General features: G+C 41.8%; 1 protein-coding gene across 2 annotated transcripts in view; it reads right to left on the bottom strand.

The window, feature by feature from the left end:
* The window catches only part of AGPAT4 (1-acylglycerol-3-phosphate O-acyltransferase 4), a 396,016-nt gene that overhangs the window by 333,036 nt on the left and 41,959 nt on the right, over positions 1 to 21,021 (bottom strand). The window contains exon 2 of one of the 2 annotated variants that reach the window (XM_085611455.1): positions 9,176 to 9,286. The exons of the other annotated variant lie outside the window; for it this stretch is intronic. The gene's annotated coding sequence lies outside the window, so the exon portion shown is untranslated. The remainder of the gene's footprint in view (positions 1 to 9,175; positions 9,287 to 21,021) is intronic. 2 annotated transcript variants of the gene reach the window in all.

Raw genomic sequence — 21,021 nt, forward strand, 5'->3', positions numbered from 1 at the left:
CAAAAATGTATAGCTTTCCAGGATCCATTATTGCTTTTCTACCCATTTTTACCATTATCTGGAAGGAGGTTGAAAGCACAAAAAATAGCAAAAATAGGGTATGTCCCAGACAAATGTCAAAACTGTGTAAAAAATGTTGGATTTCTGCCAAAAATCTGTCATTCCCTAAAAGCTGGAGAAATTGTGATCTCAGCCCCACAAACCCTTTTTTGATATCATTTGCAGAGTAAAACCCAGACGCTTTCATTTGCAGCCACTTTTCCCCATTTTTCACACAAAAAACAAAATTTTGCTGTATTTTGACTAATTTCTGGGAACTCTCTAAGAGAATCCACAAACTCTGGGTACCTTTAGAATCCCCATGATGTTGGAAGAAAAGGACGCAAATTTGGCGTGGATACCTAATGTGGTCAAAAAGTTACAGGGGCCTAAGCACGCACTACCCCAAATAGCCCAAAAAAGGCTTAGCACAGGAGGGGAAAAGGCCTAGCAGCGAAGGGGTTAAAACACATAAACCAAAACAGGGGCCTCTGCACTACTAAATACATGCGTATCGCGTAAGCCTGTGTCTGACATACACGGGTGCAATGTTTACTTACTGCTGTTCCACAACATTAGTGACATGGCCAAGAAATCATAATTCACAGCGACGAGGCGGTGCCCTTTCATACATCTCAGTTTGTCACCGAAACTGCGTCATTGACGTTTCCAACCAATAGGAAGACGGGCATTGCATTTTTCGTTTCATATAAAAAGTGCAAAACTATTGGCCTCTATTTTGTAGCCCAAATTGCAATCTTTGTGTTCTGTTGACGTCTTCTTTTGATTTTACTTCGTGCCACAGGAACCCCTCTTTTACATTAATGGACCAGAAAAAAGAACAGTCATATGTCTGTCTCAGAGTCTTATATCTGGACATTTCATTTGCATGCTCGTTATTGCTTCTGCTAAATATGTGCAATGAGAATGTTGTGCTGCGCTGCACGTTGCATACTTTGCTGTGCATTTCTTAATCTTTGAAGTGCGGAGATATCAGCGCATGTAAAACTGGTTCGGGCAGAACCAGGGCACAGCACGTACACTACGTTGGGCACACTATGTTTCCTCACTCCTTCGTTTTGCCCAAGAATAAAAGCTCATAATATTGGTGTTCTGTCCTGGTCTATTTTCCCTGTCTGGGCTGTGAGCGTCTGCGTTTTTTTGCACTGATGGTCCACAAAACACAGAGAGCTGCGCCCCTCCACTCGTGGGGTCTCTTCAGCGACCCGTCCGCCCACACCTGCGCAGGGAGTTCGCCTGCGACCCCCAGTCAGCGGCTCCGGGGGAAGGGCTTGCGGCTCCCTGACGAGTGAGGGCGGCGTGAATCCAAGTGGAAACCCTGATACTCACCAAATTAACAGAGGGGGGAAGAGGAGAGAGAGGGGAAGAGGAGAGAGAGGGGAAGAGGAGAGAGAGAGAGAGGAAAGAGAGAGAGGGGAAGAAGAGAGAGAGAGAGAGAGAGGGGATGAAGAGAGAGAGAGAGAGAGAGAGAGAGGGGAAGAGGAGAGAGAGAGAGAGAGAGAGAGAGAGGAGAGAGAGAGAGAGAGGAAAGAGAGAGAGAGAGAGAGAGAGAGAGAGAGGAGAGAGAGAGAGAGAGAGAGAGAGGAAAGAGAGAGAAAAGAGAGAGAGAGAGAGAGAGAGAGAGAGAGAGAGAGAGAGAGAGAGAGAGAGAGAGAGAGAGAGAGAGAGACACATATCCCGCAAAGCAACACAATCAAAATTTTCCCATAGAGAGAGAGTGTCATATCCCGCAAAACAACACAATCAAACATTTTCCCATGCTTGCCCCTAGTGCAGCCGTCAAGTCTGGAGTATTAATGCCCAGCGAGATGTGCTCTATTTTCAACTCCTCGGCGCAGCTGGGACCCCGAATCTTACTCATGTGTTGGCCTGGGTTGGGGGTAGTATTTCCCACTGCCCCACACTTCTCAAACAATATGTCTTACTCCTCTCTTCGCGTTTACTGAACATGTATTCTTATGCAACATCAAGTTACTCTGCATGGTTCGGGCCTCGATAATAATAATGAGAGCCCTTGCCACTGCAGTGTTGTTTTTAGCACTCTAAACAAGGGGTGCAAGTATCACAAATTTAAAGCGTTAGCATTGAAAACATCTGCACGAAACGGAGTAATAGTCAAATATTTTGTTCCAAGAGGCTCTATTTTTTAAAAAGAAATGAAAGGGATTACTCCGTGTGTGTGTGTGCTTGTGTTCAAGAGCTAGAGTCTCAGAACCAGTAAAACATCACACGAGTGCGGCACAATTGTATAAAAAAAATCAGTTGAAATAAATGTCACCAGTACTCCACATTTCTGGACAGTGTGACATTAGCACGCGGTGCACCAGCAGGGGATGGATTTTCACGCTTCACTTCTGGCAGAGTTTTAAGAACCGCTCCAGAAGCGCTTTCAAGAAATTGCACACCGAGCAATCCAACATATTAAAAAATAAATTTAGTGATTGCAGACACTGGCGGAAAGGTGTCTGCACACACTGAAGTGAAAGCCGGGGTAGGATGTGAAATAACCCGTGTCAGCAGACACTGAAATAACAGAGCATTTCCAATTCAACAGGTCTCGCATTATTAAAGTTAGAGCTATTGGCATTGCTAAATAATGCAACACCAATAGCTCAAACTTTAATAATGCGAGACCTATTGCATTGCAAATGCTTGTTGCTAAAACTCTGATTTCTGAACAGGCGTTAAGGCACTCCTTGTCAGCAATTTAGTTCCTGGTTATATTTCACGTTTTACTTAATCTTGCATTTCCTAAAAGAATTGGCTGTTTCAAGAATGCTGTGTTTTCGTGTAGCATATTACTATGGTATAGCATATATGTAAAACTGAATCACGCCAAGTGTGCCTAGGAAATTGATTGAGCAGAGAGCATGCATGTCTAACATAGACTAAAAATAAAGGGAGTGATTGCGACACCCTGGAGACTACTTCTCCTTTCACATGCATCAGAAAGTTTGCCACCTGTCCGTTTTTCTACCGGCACCACCGTATTTCAATTACCCGGCCGGTACAAATATAAACAGCAAGCACTTTTAGATGTGTTCTAGAACTGCATTAACAATCCCTGACTAATAAAAAAAAAAGGCAGAAAAGTCATGTTCAAAATTAATACATACCATTTTGTTTAATGCCCTATTTTGTATCATGTTCTGACCTTTGAAAACTCTTAAAACATCAACAAATGGCCGGTATTTTTGTCTTGGAAAGGTGGCAACCCTAGGCGTCAGTAATGTTTAATTCACCATCTCAGAATTTCACGATTAAAACATTTTAAATATTATTTGCAACAAAATCATTGTTCCTCATTTATCTTAAATAGCTAACAACCATTTACAAAGCCAATAGTCCTGGCTAGTTTAAGGTGTATGTCAGTTGTAGTGTTATATATAAGGATCCAATAACAGGAAGCTCAGAGAGGAATCAAAGTTTGGGTGGCATACTGTGGGAATCACAGAAATGTAGTTTACATGTTCAAGCCATGTCATTAATTACAAAACCACGTCCCCTTTGAAAACCTGGGTCTGGTAGCTTAGTGGACTAATGTGTCCACAGCAGGGGCCTATGTTTGACCTCATGGTTCAGGTTCAAATCCTGGTAGGCCGACTCAGCCTTTCATCCTTCTGAGGTCTATAAAATGAGTGAGTACCACTGAGTTGGGCAAACAATAATCATCTGTTTTTCAGCGCCTAGAAGCCCATCTGGGTGAATGTGTGCTTTACAAATGCATGTGTTATCTTATGTTTGGAGACCCACCCTACTTTACATCCCACATTACACGTCCTACATGGACGCTAGCTCCCTGACTGACAGGCACGATTGCTGCTTGTAAGCGCTACAGCCCAAGTCTATCACTTTCAGCAGAGGTCAGGTTTCCGAAGTTTATTCTTCACGTCTCACCTCCATACCAAGATCAGATCCAATTAAAAAGCCTTGCAGTTAATCAGCTTTAAAGAGATCTTGGGCACGCGACCTTCAGACAATGTTTTCATTCGGAGGCTTACTGGAAGTTCAAACAAAATGTATGCTCAGCAAACATTTTCCGGAGAGCGTGTTTTTGTTTGTTTTACAAATAAACAGACGCTCCTGTATGTGAATTCAAGCACGTTGTAACATAGCTTCTCTTGGAAAAATCCTCGGTCAGACCGGTACAGACATGTCTCATGACAAAATAAACATGTTTGTTCGGGTTCACCAGACCAGTTCATTAAAGTGCAAATAACAAGCTAAAAACACTTCAGTCGTCAAAATCATTTAAAAAATGTATTTCACATCGTGACCCAGAAATGTGTCCATCGGGGGGAATTTAATTTGCGCTGTAGCTCGGTTTTTATATAAAGTGTGTCACAGAGATTCACTCGAAGAAGGCTTAGTGGGCTATTGAATAACACAGCTGTTAGGGATGTTGTTGTTTCTAATGCATATGACGAGGGAAGGGGAGCTTTTACATGCAAAAACGAAAGCTTGGCTGTCCTCAAAATGTTTTTCTTAAGCCAGTATCCGACTTTTGTCTCCTAGACAGTATTACACAACTCGACTTTGGAAAAACAATTATGTCATGGTTTGTAATCCTATTAATTCTGCTCACATTTGCTAGTTTTGTGCACTTCTGGTCGCACGCGCAGAGAGAGGGAGTTTGAACGATAGTATTCACACGCACTAGAACAAGATTTCATATAGGAAATACCAACCCAAACTAGCTGCTCTCGCATGCACGAGTGGTGCGCGAGCCACATGTGCTTTCAATTACTGCACCCGTGTCTGGGCACGATAATTGAAACCACATGGCCTATTGGTGTCTATTACGCGCACCAAGGGCGTGATAGACACCAATAGGCCGTGGGCGGAGCAACGCGCCCGCCTTTGGCCAACTGCGTGCAGTCTTTCATAAAAAGACGCACGCAAAGGCGAATGGGGTAGCACAAAAGGAATCGCACATGCACGAGCGTGTGCGATTCCTAGGTCAGTGCTAAAACCTCTTTTTTTCACTCACTAAAGGTCTCGCGCTGCGCGAGCACTGCTGCGCAGTGCAACGCAGGCGCGAGACCTAAAATGGGAATGAAGTACCATATATAAAGTTAACCTGTGACCATACCTGCTTCCAAAAAGTTTCTACTTGTGGACAGATAAATAACATTAGAAACAGGTCAGCATTGGGGGAAGAACAGGTCCAACATGTGCCTGGAGTGGCTGAAAAAAGCTTACATAAACTGGCTGGTGTGAATAAAAGTCTATTGTAAACAAAAAATAATGTTTGTTTGGTATTTGCTGCTCTAGAGGCCTTACGTATTTTGGACCAAATGCCTTTCCAAAGTGAAAGTGGCCAGCATACCGCAAAGTCTTTTTCCCAAGCATCTTCAGTTTTTGTTTTCTGTCTATCAGTGTCAACGCCTTGTAGGTGTTTGTAAATAGTAGAGGCTTTGGGATTGGTTATCAGCAGGGCGTACTATAGACGCGAAGAAGGTTCAGATCTATTGGGAATGGCAGGCGTGTCAGGGAGATGGGAATAGGCTTCCAATACAGCTCGTTTAAGGGTATTGTATTTATGAATAAAGGAAGATGGTAAGCTGAATGTCTGCATGAGCGTGTCAAAAGGCAAAAATTCTGAGTTTAAGAATAATTGACGAATCCATATCAAACGCTTGTCTCTCCAAGTTCTCCAGTAAAGGGATCTATTATGGACCAATAAATCTTTATTATGCCAAATTGTGGAATTCAAAAAAGAATCTTTAGAATCAAGAGTAGAGCAGGAAGGTAAGCCGAGTAGAGCAGGAAGTATGCTTCAATAGAGGAGTGGAGACGGATTGCGGTATAAGTGAAAAAGAAAGATATTAATGAAAAGAGTAAGGAGACATAAACAGACGCTCAACTGAAGTCCAGAGAGAACAATCATCTACAGAGTCAAGCAGCCACAAAGAAGCCTGACGCAGTAAATAAGCTTTGTGATAAGCCTGAAAATCTGGAGTTAACTCCACCCTCTGTTTTAGCACGTATTAGTTTTGATAAGGACATTCGAGATTTCTTATTATTCCATAAAAAAGAGGATAAGGTAGAATAAATTTTTTTAATTAACTTGGAAGTAATGGGGATTGGGATATTGGAAATGGTATATAAGACTATAGGTGATAACATCATCTTTAAGTGTCCAAGCGGCCCCACCAAGACAAATAAAGAGGATGCCACTTAGAAGTTAATTCTGTGATCTTTTGAAGGCACTTATTCATACATAATGATACCGTATCTGAAATTGAGGGTGTAAAATATAAACCTAAGTATTTAATATGATTTGGACTCCATTTAAATTGAGAAGTTTGAAATTGTGAGCTGAAAGTGTGTTTTGTTAGCGGTAGTATTTCGCATTTATCATTATTCAACTTGTATCCCGAGATAAGCGAAAAAGATTTCACCTCCGCTAAAAAAGCTGGAATTGATTCTTCTGGCTTAGACAAAAAAAGGAGAATATCATCAGCATAGGCTGCAAGTTTAATATGAGCATTCGGTGTTTGGAATCCGTAAATGTTTGGGTTGGACGTAATGTGGATAAAAATGGCTCTAAGGCCAAGTTAAAAAGGAAGGGACAAAGAGGACAGCCCTGGCGCACCCTTCTGCGTAAGTCTAAAAATGAGGAAATTAAGCCATTAGCACAAAATGCTGCGTGAGGATTAGAATAAAAAAAAGACAATAAATTAATAAAATTGGGTCCAAAACCAAACCATTTAAGGGTGTAAAATAAATATTTCCATTCAACTGTATCAAAAGCCTTTTCGGCATCTAATGTGATTGCCGCCAGAGGATGAGCAAGATGTGAAGATTTGGATAGGATGTCAAAAAAGAGCCGTGTATTATCTGTAATAACTCGCCCTTTAAGTAAGCCAGATTGTTCCTTACCTAGTAACTTTGGGAGGTAAGAGTCAAGACGTATAGCTAAGGCTTTAGAGAACATTTTATAATCAATATTGACCAGCAAAATAGGTCTGTATTTTTTGCAGTATTTAGAGTCTTTACCTTCTTTAGGGATAAGACAGATATGAGCTTCAGAAAATGATCCAGAAGAATTTTTTGAGGTGCAAAAGAAATTGATAAGTGAGTGTAGTTTGGGTAATAAAAGTGTAGAAAAATGGGAGTAAAATTCAACGGTAAAGCCATCCGGGCCAGGAGCTTTATCTGTTTTGAGAGTCTGAAGGGCTTTTAACAGTTCATGCTGGGAAAGGTTTGATTCTAAGGGAGAAAGATCCAAGGAAGAGAGTTGAGGTTTTTGGATGTTAGAGAAAAATTGCGATAGGAGATGATCAGTAGGTTGGGTTTCTGATGAGTACAAAGATTTATAAAAGAGAGAAAATTCATGTAAAATTTCAGCATCTTTAAATTTTAAGACTGAGTGCTCATCAAAGATAGATTCAATGTTTAGTTTGTTTTGACGGATTTTTAAGTAGTTGGCTAAAATGTTTCCAGCTTTATTTTTACCACCATAAAGTTTTGCGCTAGATTTTAATAAATAAAGTGAGGCATCCTCTGTTGATTTTTTGTTAAATTCCAACTTAGCCTTGATGAGGGTCTTTAAACATGCCTCTGATTTTGATGTGTAGTATGAATGTTCTAATGCCTTAATGTATTGAAGAAGATCCGAAGTTAACTTACACGCAGCTTTTCGTTTCTTTGACACGTAATCTAAAATAAAACCCCTTGCTGCCGCCTTGAAGGCATCCCAAATGATTACGGGAGATAGTGAGTCTGTATTATTCCTTTCAAAATAATCTGTGGAGAATGAAGCAAAAGCTGTAGTGAATCTGGAGTCTAAAAGGAGTGCATTGTTGAAACGCCATCTTCTGGGAGTGTTATTCTTAGGGAGTATATCAAAGCCAATAGAAACCGGTGCATGATCTGATAGGAGAATAGGGCCAATATCTGCATGTATAAGGGACTGTGAAATTTTATGAGATACAAAAACATAGTCAATTCTCGACTGGGTATGGTGGGTTGAGGAATAGAAGGAATATTCTCTAGTAGTCGGGTTGCAAAGGCACCAAGCGTCAAGCAATTTATGATGATGTATAGTGTGAATAAAAGACTTATGTGATTTGTTGGGTACAAAGGACACTTTTGAATTTCTATCTAAAAAGGGGTCGAACAGCCAAAATAAAATTGTCTTCCATATGTTCAGAAATATGCTTAGCTAAAGTAGGCCAAAAGGAAGCGTCCCCACCCGTAGGTGCATATACACTAAGAAGAGAGACCAAAACACCCTTTATTGAAAGTTTAACAATAAGCCATCTCCCGTCAACATCCGATTCCTGCGAAACTAATGTAACTGGTAAGGATTTACGACATAGTATCACCACTCCATTTCGTTTGCCATCTCCTGGAGAAAAGTAAGCCTCACCCACCCAGCCTTTTTTCAATTTTAGAGATTCAATATCTGTAAGGTGGGTTTCCTGGAGGATGACAATATCAGCATTCAACTTAGCCAAGAGTGACAATACTCTTTGTCTCTTAATAGGGGAATTTAGACCCCTAATGTTCCATGAAAGTAACTTAAGTGACATGAGATATTGAAGTGGAATGATAGGAACAGCAAAAAATAACAACCTAATACAATAAGATAAAAGAAATCAACAAAAGAGCGATACATGTTTGCAATGCAGAAGTTCAATATAATGGAAAGAAAATTGTAAATCATTGAAAGATATAGAAAAAAGAGAGAATGAGAAAGATTTAGGACACTAAGGGATATAGAAAGTATGTAAGCAAACACACGAAAAAATGAAAAAATAATATGAAATTGTGAAACAACAGTCTAATCTGTCATAATAAGATTGCAAAGGAAGAAGAAAGAAAAGGAAGAAATATAGGAGGAATGTGAATCGAAGACATGAAAAGGGGCACAGATTAGATTTCCACAAACCAGGATGAAGAAGGAAAGTAGCAACATAACAAGAAGTAAGCATAAAAGATAAAGGAGAAAAGGAAAAGAAGTTGGATAAAATAGGTAATGTAATGACAGATAAAAATATGCAAAAAAGAAGACAAAACGAAACAAAAATGTGATAGACACCATACTCAAAAGACAAGAAAAAATATAGGAAAGGGTAAATTACAAAAAAGGGAACGAATGACATACCTACAAAAAGGGAACACAAATGTAGGGACAGGTGGAACCACATGGAACAGACGAGACGTCTAGTGAGAGCTGAACCGGACCCGGAGAAAACACGTCAGGACTTGAACATGACTGTGGAAGTAAGAAGAAAGAAGAATAAAGGGTTAAGCAAAAACTTATGTAATGAACAATAAAAGTAGCGACAACTAAAATTACTAACAAGCGTTAACAAAGTAGCATTAGTCTATGAATTCAACGAGGATAAATAACAGCGAAGAAGCTGTAAAATAAGGAGAAAGTGATGATTAAGTAAAAGGATTAAGAAAGTAAAATAACATGTGAAGAAGATGGTCTTGAAGAGTCCATGAAATCTGCTCTATGAGCGTTGATGAAGCTCTGCAGTCGTATCGGATCCTCATATGACTTTGTTTTATTGTTGTAAGTGACTTTAAATAAGCACGGAAGAAAAAGGCCATATCTGGCACCCATGGCACGAAGATCTGGCCGCATATGGAGGAAGGTTTTGCGTCTGAACGCTGTGGCTTTGGAATAATCTTGTGCAAAGAATAGTGTGGCACCAGACCATGAAGTTCTTTGAATGACCTTAGCCGCTGCCAAAACTTTTAATAGGTCGGTGTACTCTAGAAAATACAAGATGACGCCTCTCGGCCTCTGTTGAGATGCAGTGTTATTAGCAATCCGACCCAGCCTGTGAGCTCGCTGTATGTTCAATATGGTATCTTCAGGCAGGTGCAAGATCTTGGGGAGAAAGGATTTAAAGAAGTCAGTAGGATTCGTACCTTCAACTCCTTCCGCAAAACCATAAATGCGCAAGTTACTTCTTCTATTTCGATTTTCAAGGTCCTCAAATTGTTTTTGTAACGTTGAAATCTGAGAGTGCATGGCAGGTGCGCTTATAGTAACAACGTCCAGTGAGGAAACAGTATGTTCCACTGTTGTAACTCTAGCATCCAGCTGCAACCAATTGTCTAATAGAACCTGTAGTTTGGTATTAGTTTCCTCTACAAATGGCCTGAGGGCCCTGATTTCCTGTAACAATAACTCCATTGAGACTGGAGACTTTCTATTTGGGCAGCGAAGGAGGATCTTTCTTAAGGCGTTTCACATTTGACTTTCCTGATGGTGGATGTGTAGGATCCATATCTGATTTACCTTGGTCCATTACAATACCTCCAGATGCTTCCAATTTAGATGTGCAGAAAAGACCCTTGAATTTTTTATGAAAACACGTTTAGGTGTCAGAGTAGCAGAGAGGGTGCCCTTTGTTCTGCCCATCAATTTGCAATAGAGAAATCAGGAGGCGCGTAAACAACTTCAAAACAGGGGGAAAAGCAAAGGAAAACACACGCCAATTGAGAGAATGTATGGCAGAGCAGAAAAATGCAATTACGACAAAAACTTAGTCTATTCTAGGAACAGCTGAAAACAGTGAAAGACATGAACCATCCTAGACACATCCTTCAAGTGAATCGTCGTGATGCGTCTCTCCCTTCAGAAACAGAGACGCTATTATAGAACACATCCCAGAGGCAGGAAGTAGCCAATATAGGAAATGTACCTCATAAGACACTTGTAATAAAACATGAATAAAACCAGAACCTCACTGGCACACACTGTGAAGATTTTACAGATAAAAATGTTGTAATTGCAAGAAATGGTGGCCGTAACCTCATCACCACAGGAATGAGAAGTGAAGGTGAAACAGGGTCATGCGCCTCCTAAAACAACAACTGAGAGAAGAATTGCATAGTCACTAATATGTCCACCACACCACCAAATTTTGAAATGTAGACAGCACAATAACCAGGTTGTTGCAAATTAAACAGCTGAGCCAGGACACTGCTTGGAGAGAAAAGAGAGCTCTTGATTTGCGCTGGAATGGAAAAAATAACGGTTCTCAGTGCGTAATTCCCATGGTGCGCAAGCAGGGAAAGAGTAATTGGCAAAAGAACCATTGAAAAACTCCATGAGGAACAGGAGCTTTGTAGGCAGTGACTTATTGGCCACAGACTTCAGGGAAATTAGTAGTGCTTCATGAAATGGTGGCTGTAACAACAACCCACAGCATTATTACCAAATAAGGATGAAATAGGGTCACTGCATATCCAAAAACAGCAGCTGGGCGATGAAAAACCCTTCAAAAGCATAATAAACCGTTCATTGCTAAGCCAAAAAAAAACCACAAAAAAACGGAGTGCCTCTTGAGGAAGATAAGAGCGCTCGATCTGCGCTTCATTAAACAAAATGGCGGCGCTTCATGCGCGACCTCCGTGGTACGCGCGTTGTTAGAAATAAATGGCTGACAGTACCGGTATTACTTTCAGGAAGCGCAGCATCCTCGCGGGCAGATATTCAACAACCGGGGACCTCAACAAGAATCACGCTGCTCGATCCCTGAGCGCGTCGTCTCCTCGCCGGTCCGGGAGCCTCACATCGGCGCTGCCATGTTCGCCGGGCGCCAAGCCACGCCCCCACCCCCCCCCCCCCCCAAGTTTCATTTTTCAAAACATGGCAATTCGCTTCAGTCTCTTTCGCACAGGAACATATCCCCACCAAGGATTGACCAGCCACTTTATTCCTCTGGGTCTTCCGAGTGTGGGGGTACCAGATATGTATGGAATTCCAATTAGTTCAGGGTGTCCACAGATAATAAAGTGGTTGGAGTACATTTAGAAAATATTGAAAGCAAAATGCTGGTTTATTCTAGCTATAATAATTGTTGCAAGTAACACCCCTGGACTTTAGGGAAGCGTACCACAACCACATTTTTAAACATCTACACATCCTAAGGTTTCTATTGCTGGGTGCCTGTTGCCCTTGCGTTGATTGGCTGGCTGGGACATGTGCTGAACAGGACGATTGTCCGATTTTCAGGTTTTTTTAACGTAAAAATTTGTATTTTCTTCAGTCTTCTACACAGAGGAACATTTCTCTTACAGGGCTTGACCCAAATCTTTGTTCCCCTGGGTCTCCTGAGTGCGGGCTTTCCATGGGTGTGTGGAAATATGGATTTTTCTGGTCAGTTATGTCCCCTATCTTGGACCCCAACGGTTCTATGTGCATGTTACAAGTACATGTATGTTCCCTCCAGTTCCAGTTATGAAGACGCAAATACATGTGCGTCCACCGTCAACATGTCCTCTTTCAGATCCGCCATGAATGGGCTGGATATTCGATTCCTAAGTACGAAAGGCCACCGACTTTATATGGCTTAGTTACTCCATTTTTGCAGTTCAGGCGAGTAGGCCCTGATTCTGCCATCAAGCCTTTCCCTGCTTTCTGCCTCTGAAAGCTCCAGTCTGAGCCTGCATCTGTGACCATGAACTTTGTCTCATTCCCTGCGCGGCTCACGGTGCCTGACATCAGCTTGCTGCCTGCCAAAAACTGTATTTCACCTTCAAAATTATCTGCTCCGCTCCCTGCCCAATGCATTCCTGTCTAGTAGTTTAAGTAAACATTCTTCCAGTTACCGAGCAAAGGCCCGGCTTCTCTGTCTTTATGCAAGTAATTCATAGCCCTATTATCATGGAAGACTTCTGCCCTCGCATCTAGTGTAGACACTTAGACGCTTGTACACGCACTAACAGTCAGTATAGTCAGTATAGAATAAGATTCTACTCTAAGAGACCTCTCTCTTGGATAACATAGTTCTTTAAACATAGGATGTTAGATATGATTTGGGATTAGGTTGACTTGACCCCCCAGACTTCTTGTCTCCACATGTAGAGCTAAATGTCAAGTCCCCTTCACCCCCTAGTTGCACGTCAATCATACGTCATGCTGCTGCGCGCGCATTTCTGCCAAGTATTTCTGCTGACATTGCAAAATTCTTTCATGGAACCACCCTATTATGACATCATACCTGATGACGTTCTTTAATTACACCCAGTTACGCCCACTTTTGCTACGCATGTATGTTCTATCTCTACTATCAATTGTTACGCCTCTTGCATTTGCTTCACTGTAATGCCTATTGTATAAAAGTAATTACTTATCAATAAAGTATGTACTTCACTTCCTGAGCCTCCGTGGTGATGGAACCTGGAGTCCACGATTTCGAAATCGTCCATTGGAATAAAGCCCATTCCTAACCTCTAATATCACGGATTTTGCCTCTTATTTTACTGAGCTATTTTTATTGTTTTTCTGTATCAAATTAAGTCCCGGTAATTAAATTATTTACCACAGGTGCGAGCAGGGATTCAAATACTGGGCCTGGGATAGTTTTTGAGAGGGACAGGCCGATTCCATGGGGAACGGCTGCAGGTTTTGGGCCCAAAGTCAGCCAGCACCAATGGGAACCTACCAACCACAGACATTAATGTAACTTAGGGGAAAAGGCAGTGCTTAATTTGTCACCCCGTCTGAGATGGGTATGTCCAGACATGGGTCCTCAGCTCTCCCTGCCACTGGAGTCAAACTATCCTAGCTGATGAGGGGTAAAACCCCGAAACCGATCCTAGGATGCTTGTTACGAGCCCCGGGAGGACCAGGCCTGGCAGTTCGGACTGGACTGTTCCCATTGGGCAGAGGGTCAAGACTGATTTGCATATGCCTGGGTTCAAACTGGAAAGTCATGGGGAGCAAAAAAACTATGGATTTAGTCCCAGATCTCTGCACTGGGGTGAATGTATGACATTGTTCTGAGGTTCTGTCCATCAATTGTTCTTTTATAATTTGTGAGCGTGGCAGTGCCTGAAGCTCTGCTCAGAAGCCCGAAAAAGTCCAATTAAAAGTTGGCGCACCACATGCCAAGGCTGGTAGCCTTAAATCCATATCATGCCACTTTAATCTATTGCCAGACACTTTACAGCCCTTTAGCTCACTCTTGAATGTTCATGTTTTCTTGCTTTGAGACGGTTTTTGTGTATTTCTCTTCCTCAGTTTCTCCTATCTGTGTGTTTTTTTTCTCTCATGCTCTTACTGCACATATGATTCAGAAAAACAAGTGCCCGCCCCCCAAATTAAGTGCTGGTGGCCTCCACCAGCTCAAATTAGGCACTAATCACACCAGAAAATTCACAGTGATGTGGCATGCATGAATCCCAACACGTCTTATTGCCTAAAATCCCCTGCAAATGTCAAAGTATAGGTAGAAAACTCACGATTCAGTTTCTTCAATGCTCTTGACAAAAAACTCAAACATTTCAAGCAAATGTCAAAGGTAATTTCTCCAAGATCCCCACACTCCTCCTGATAAAAACTGGACAGGAATAGGCCAAAACTGTGACCCTAGGATGATCACACTGACACTTTACTAACGGACACAGTCAGAGTTGGCCTGTTATAATAGGCCCATCCCGACATGTGAGGCGCTGTTGTTACTAGTAGAACTGTGGGGATAAAAAATAAAAGAGCGCTTGCTTAACATCACGGCAAGGAGACAATTAACAAGACCAGGCAGATTTTACCTATATACACTGCCCATAGCAATATCTTTATATCTCACAATCATCCCCAATGAAGAACTGTATAACGAAATAAGCATTTCACCCAAAACAATAATACCATATCCTTACCCACCTTCTTTTGGTACATTTTCATCTTCCACAATTAGGATTTATTCAGATACTGAGCACAACGTGTCAGCTCAGCCCTTGCGTGATAAAAAGCTTTACAAAAGCTAAATCTATCACGCCCAGGGTCCCAGCAAATATTTGAAGCAATGGGCAGATCTCAAAAGTAGAAGTAAAAGAATTTGTGTGCTTTTGGTTTAAACAGCAAAACACACAAGATGATGGACGGAATGTTGCACATTGGCAAAACATTCACCCCCAGTCACAGATCTGGGTTTAATCCATCGTTATTTTGCTCACCACGCCACCCCAGTTCAGACGTGGCCATATGCAAATCAGTCTTGACCCTGTGCCTCATGGGAATAAGTCTAGCCCAAACTGCCAAGCCATGTCTTCCCTGGACCGGAATCAAGCATCCTAGGACCGGTTTCGGGGTTTCACCCCTCTTCAGTCAGGATAGCTTGACTCCAGTGGCATAGTGAGCACGGGACCCACGTCTGGGCATACCCTTCCCACATAGGGCAAACAGCAAAACACACAAGATGATGGACGGAATGTTGCACATTGGCAAAACATTCACCCCCAGTCACAGACCTGGGTTTAATCCATTGTTATTTTGCTCACCACGCTACCCCAGTTCAGACATGGCCATATGCAAATCAGTCTTGACCCTGTGCCTCATGGGAACAGTCCAGCCCAAACTGCCAAGCCATGTCTTCCCTGGACCGGAATCAAGCATCCTAGGACCGGTTTCGGGGTTTCACCCCTCTTCAGCCAGGATAGCTTGACTCCAGTGGCGTAGTGAGCACAGGACCCACATCTAGGCATACCCTTCCCACATAGGGCAAACAGCAAAACACACAAGATGATGGATGGAATATTGCACATTGGCAAAGTCTGTTTTACTGGTGTAAGAAAATCAGCAAGAAAAATAAATTAAAGAAGGCACATAATAAATAAAAGGAAAGCAAGAAAGAAGACAAGACAGAAGACAAGACAGGTGGAAAGAAATAAGACAAGACAGAATGAAAGCATTTAAAGAGACTGAAAGAAGGAAGGAGAGTAGGCGAGAAAGACAAAGTAAGAAAGGAGGAAGGAAAGCAGGAGAGAAAGAGAATGAAAGAAAAAGGAAAAAGAAAGAAAGAAAAAGAAAGAAAGTAGGTAGGTAGAAAGACAAGTGAAATGGAAGGAAAGAAGGGAAGACGAAAGAGAAGGAAAGAAAGAAGGAATAAAACCAATAAAGGAAGGAAAGCAAGAAAGAAGGCAAAGGAAGGAAAGCAAGAAAGAAAGCAAGAGAAAGGAGGAAGGGACAATAAAAAACAAAGAAAAAAGAAAATGAATGAAAGAAAGGTAAAACGAAAGTATGAAAAAAGGTAAGAATGAGTGAATGGAGAGAAAGAAAGAGGAAGCAATGAAAGGAAAGAAAGAAGACGTTAAGGAAAAAAGAGAAAGAAAAGTTTTTAAAAAGTGTTTCAAGTACTGACAATTAAACTTGATAAAGCCTGGTTTTCTTCATGGGCAATGTTTATTAAGAATTGTTAGTGAAATTTGAGTCCAGAATAAACGTGTCCTAAAAAATTGACGCATATGAATTTGCATGTATAATATCGGAGCTTTTGATAACTACAATCTGTTATGATATGAAATACCAGTAGTAAAATAGTAAACACAGGACAGTTAAAAGGGAATTTACAACAGCATAAGCAGGACCCAGGAACTGATTTAAGCGTTGAATATGGCCTGTGCGCCCCTCTGGTACAGTGTCCTACGGCCACACCAGACTCTAAATACAAGGTCTCGCCTTTGGGACCTTTTAAGTGTTTAGCCATGCAACAGTTGATGTTGCACTAAGGATATTGTGCTGCATAACTAAATACTTATAAGGTCCCAAAAGCAAGACCTATTGGCTATGCCAATGCTTGTATAACTGGTCAGGACGCCTCTCTTCGGCAGGGCGCTGAAAGAACTAAATGTGCGCCTTGTGAGAAAGGCAGTAGACAGTTTTATTAAAAAACAGGCGTTAATGCTCGCTCTGCGGAATGAAACAAGCGATGTTCAGGCATGAACGATGGCTTCGGGTGAATGTATCTTCTGCAATAACACCAATAATTTACAAGGCATAAAAACGTCACATGGAAATGGGTAAACATAAGAATGGTTGCAGACTAACTGAAGAGGAGAGTGCAAAAAAGTTACAAGGCTGCTCAAAGGCACTAGAATGTTACTAAGTCTGTTAGTCCGCAGGAGTATTATCAGTCTACCCAGCAAGGATGCTATGTGCCAGGACACCATAACTTAGTTAAATGACACAGGTGGACCGGTAGCCATTTTTTAAAAGTAAGTACTTTCACCTGAATCATGGCGCGAGCTAGAGGAAGGACACTAACCAAACATAACAATTAATCTGTGTTTGCTCCGTGCGCCCCAGAAAGAAAAGGAAGCGACGCATGGCAAGAGCTGCCAAAATTACAAGGTAGCAAATAAGAGCGACAATGATGTCAAAGAATGGCAAGAAATGAGTGGGTTGCAAGCCCATTACTGAACCCGAGTCTTGCAAGCAAGAGTGCCTGCTCACGCAGGCTCGACCTAAAAATTGCACCTAAAGTGTGTGCTTGCTATTAGTGACACTAAACTGTTGTGCACTGTGCCACCTTACTATTCTGAAGCACTTTTCACAAGTCACCATTCCTTATTTTGACCTCACTAAGCAGTTTACATGAAGGTGAAACCATTACAAACCCAGTCTCCCAAGAAGAGTTAACAAGCAAGCCCTTTTTTACAAGTAAGTACTTGCACCTGAATCACGGCGCGAGCAGCGGATGGCTAGATTAAGGACACTAACCAAACATAACAATTAATCTGTGTTTGCTCCGTGCGCCCCAGAAAGAAAAGGAAACGACGCATGGCAAGAGCTGCCAAAATTACAAGGTAGCAAATAAGAGCGACAATGAGGTCAAAGAATGGCAAGAAATGAGTGGGTTCCAAGCCCATTACTGAACCCGAGTCTTGCAAGCAAGAGTGCCTGCTCACGCAGGCTCGCCATATAAGTTGCACCTAAAGTGTGTGCTTGCTATTAGTGACACTAAACTGTTGTGCACTGTGCCACCTTACTATTCTAAAGCACTTTTCACAAGTCACCATCCCTTATTTTGACCTCACTAAGCAGTTTACGTGAAGGTGAAACCATCACAAACCCAGTCTCCCAAGAACAGTTAACAAGCAGAGCTAAATTTTTAGGCGTTGGTCGAATAAAACCCACACAAAACATAACGGACCTAATATAAAATAATCTGTAACCAATGTGCAACTACATAAATAACAAACAAGAATTTACGAAGCCAATATCTCTGCCTTGCGTAGTAAGTTGTTGTTTAGTTAAGAATGCCTTTCTTAAAGCCCACAGACCATTTAATTCTAGCGCCGTCATTCTGACTTGTAACTAGCGGCCCAGGCTGCCCACTGACTTGGAAGCTTTGCTTAGGAGGGTTCAGGAAAGTTTCTGTTGCAGGGAAAGAGAAGATGGAGAGAAAAGACAAAACTAAAATGAAAGAAAACACGAAGAACAGGAAAGAAAATAAAAGTGAGCGGGCGCGCGTCTGCGAAAGTGATCGCAGGGACGCGCTTTGTGGTGGGGTGGGGCAGAGCGAGGCGCTTGGGAGAGCGCTGTAAGGCTTTATATGCCATGACGGCCAGATGGAGGAAAGACAGATGACGGCTGCGCAAGTGCACGCGGTCGTGAACGCAAGCTTGAGGCCAGGAAAAGCCTATGGTAGCACTTTAAAAATCCACTAACTAAATGTCTCGCAGAGCAGCGCATGCGCTAGCTCAGCGAGACCTAAAAAGGCAACATCAAAGTAATGGTGTTGTAGTTTAACGGTCCAATTCACAAAACATCCCCTCCTTCCCCCTCCCCCCTCTCCAAGACTAGCTCTGCTTTACTCCTGAAAATTTTGTAGTAACGTCGGAGAAAGTGACTCAAATCACAAAAAGATAAGTCCCTTAATTTGCACTATAATAACCAGGTAGCTGCCGTTTCGAGGCACACCTTCCCTAATTTATTAAAGTGCGCTAAAATTTCTTTTCACAAAATTTGACACGTGTTGCCCAACGTCGGATAGCGTGGAAGTACAATCCTTGCTTAGGAAAAAAGTTCTAATTTTCTCAACTCAGCCCTTAAATGTGTTTATAACTGCCTGGCTATGGCTTTGATGCATGGTAAATGTGCGAGCCTTAGCAACGTTACTAAACTTTTGACAACTTCCTAGTGAGGTTTGTGTGCATTTAGGAGGCTGAGTTTTAAACTAACTCATTGATATTACAACATTGAAATGTTGGGAGCTCCACTGAAGACAATATAGTGGCATTGTTTTAAAAACGGACGATAAAAGCGCTCAGGGCCTTTAACAACCGTTAAAGCCCTTTGAAGTGGGCTATATGTCTAAAACGTTTGCTCCAAAAGGTTAGTCATTCGAAAAATGACAGCTCTTGACATATTAGTGAAGCGCATCTGTGGCACAGTTGGCAAAACATTAATGCGCTACATTTAACATCTTTGGCAAGATAACTGTTTTAAAACCAAGCCTTCTGACTCCACTCTGACTGCACTAGGAACTTATTAACAGTTTAGCTCCATTGCTAATGCTAATCCTTTTAGTTTCGATTTTACAAATACCATGAGGTTTGTAATCTCATTTTGTTTTCACCTGTGCAAACCTCCACGACCTGTCCCCAAAATGTTGCCTTCAGTGACTGTGGGGCACATTCCTTTGTGTCCTTTCAGGAGAAAAAGAGTCTACCTACAAGAGGCTGTTCTTCATTCGAGTACGTTCACTGTACTTCATTCGAGTACCTCCAAACTAAAATTGCTGATTGACTCAGCTTAAGTTTGAGGTCACCAGACCTGCAAGGCAATCCCGTCCGCAACAGGAAGTGCGTCAGCAGCCATCTTGTTGAGAGTGAGGCATATCATAAATAAGCTAGGAGAAGTAGACGTTTTATGTTTGGAAATGTGTCAACTCATAATTGCCTCTGTTAGATAAATACAATAATGGAAATTTATTAGACTACCCGTTACATGCAGTGGACAAATGATACTTTTTTATCCTGTTTTTTTAAATTTCTTTTCGGAAAGTAGGCATACCACTTGGAAGACTCACGGAAAAAAAGAAGAATATGTTTTAGCAACAACACGTGTTGCACCACAAATGCGGAATGCCTTCAAAGATTGGTGCCCACTTATTTTTATGACCTTCATTTCACTGAATAAAACGAATTGAGTCAACAATTCATAAATACAGTTAGCAAATTACCAATTATTTAACCTAATTCCTACATTTATTGCTTTCTGTGTAGCATCTTTATGGAAAGCAAAATAGCTCATATGCTCTTACAATGTCGTCTCTAGGAAACTCATTCAACTTTGGGTCAGAGCCACCGGTTTGGATGACAGGAAAAACACCTCCCTTAAACCAAAATGTTCGTTATTGATACCTTAGGAGAAAAGCAGAGCAATTGTGTTTTTAAAACTTGATCTGACACCAGAGAAGAAGATAAGGGTGATTTTGGGGGCACCATAGGGAGGTCTGCCCCTCGGGTATTTTGGGAAAGTGGAGCAGTCAGTTGACTGCTTGGGATTTGGGTGGTTTTTGGGCTACAGACGAAGCTCAATGGGTATATATGCTGCCATTTTGAGATGCTAGCCACCATTTTGTCTTGGTGACAGGGTGGCTGGTACCTGGTGTTAGCTTTTTTGTCCCACCCTCTTGTCCCTATATTTAGGCGTGGTGGGTATGTGTTCTTTGTTCCCATGCATTTTGGGGTTGGGCATGCTTTGTTGCATTCAGGTGTACAAGGAAGTGATTATGTTGTTAGGGTTGTCGCTTTGAAACAGGTGCATAGGCGGTTGGCAGAGAAGTTGCCAGGGTTCACTGAAGTTTATTGTTGTGGACACCGGTAGTTCAGACTGAAAGGGAGCGGGTAGGCAAGTTCATGCCTGGATGAGCAGCCAAGTTTAAGGTTAGGTAGAAAGTTTGGTGGGGATTAAGAGGTTAAAATATGTTAGGAAAGAGGGAAGTGATTTTATAGGTCTCAGTTGCAGTTGACCAGCTCTAGTGCAAACACCGTGCTGCTGATGGGGAGCGGGGTATTTAAGGTGTGGGGGTTAGCTTAACATAGGTGATTAAACTTATATAGTGAGGTTGTAGTTTTGTAAGGCACAGGCCTAGTTTGTTTTGTGATGTGTACCTGTTTCAAGGAAGCAGCCTTTTTTCACACAAACCTGGTATCCGTGGTTTGTGCGGCTCCTATCTTCCCCAAATAAAAGAAGCCTTT

The sequence above is a fragment of the Triturus cristatus genome, chromosome 6 (assembly GCF_964204655.1).
Source record: "Triturus cristatus chromosome 6, aTriCri1.1, whole genome shotgun sequence".
Taxonomy (NCBI): Eukaryota; Metazoa; Chordata; class Amphibia; order Caudata; family Salamandridae; genus Triturus; species Triturus cristatus.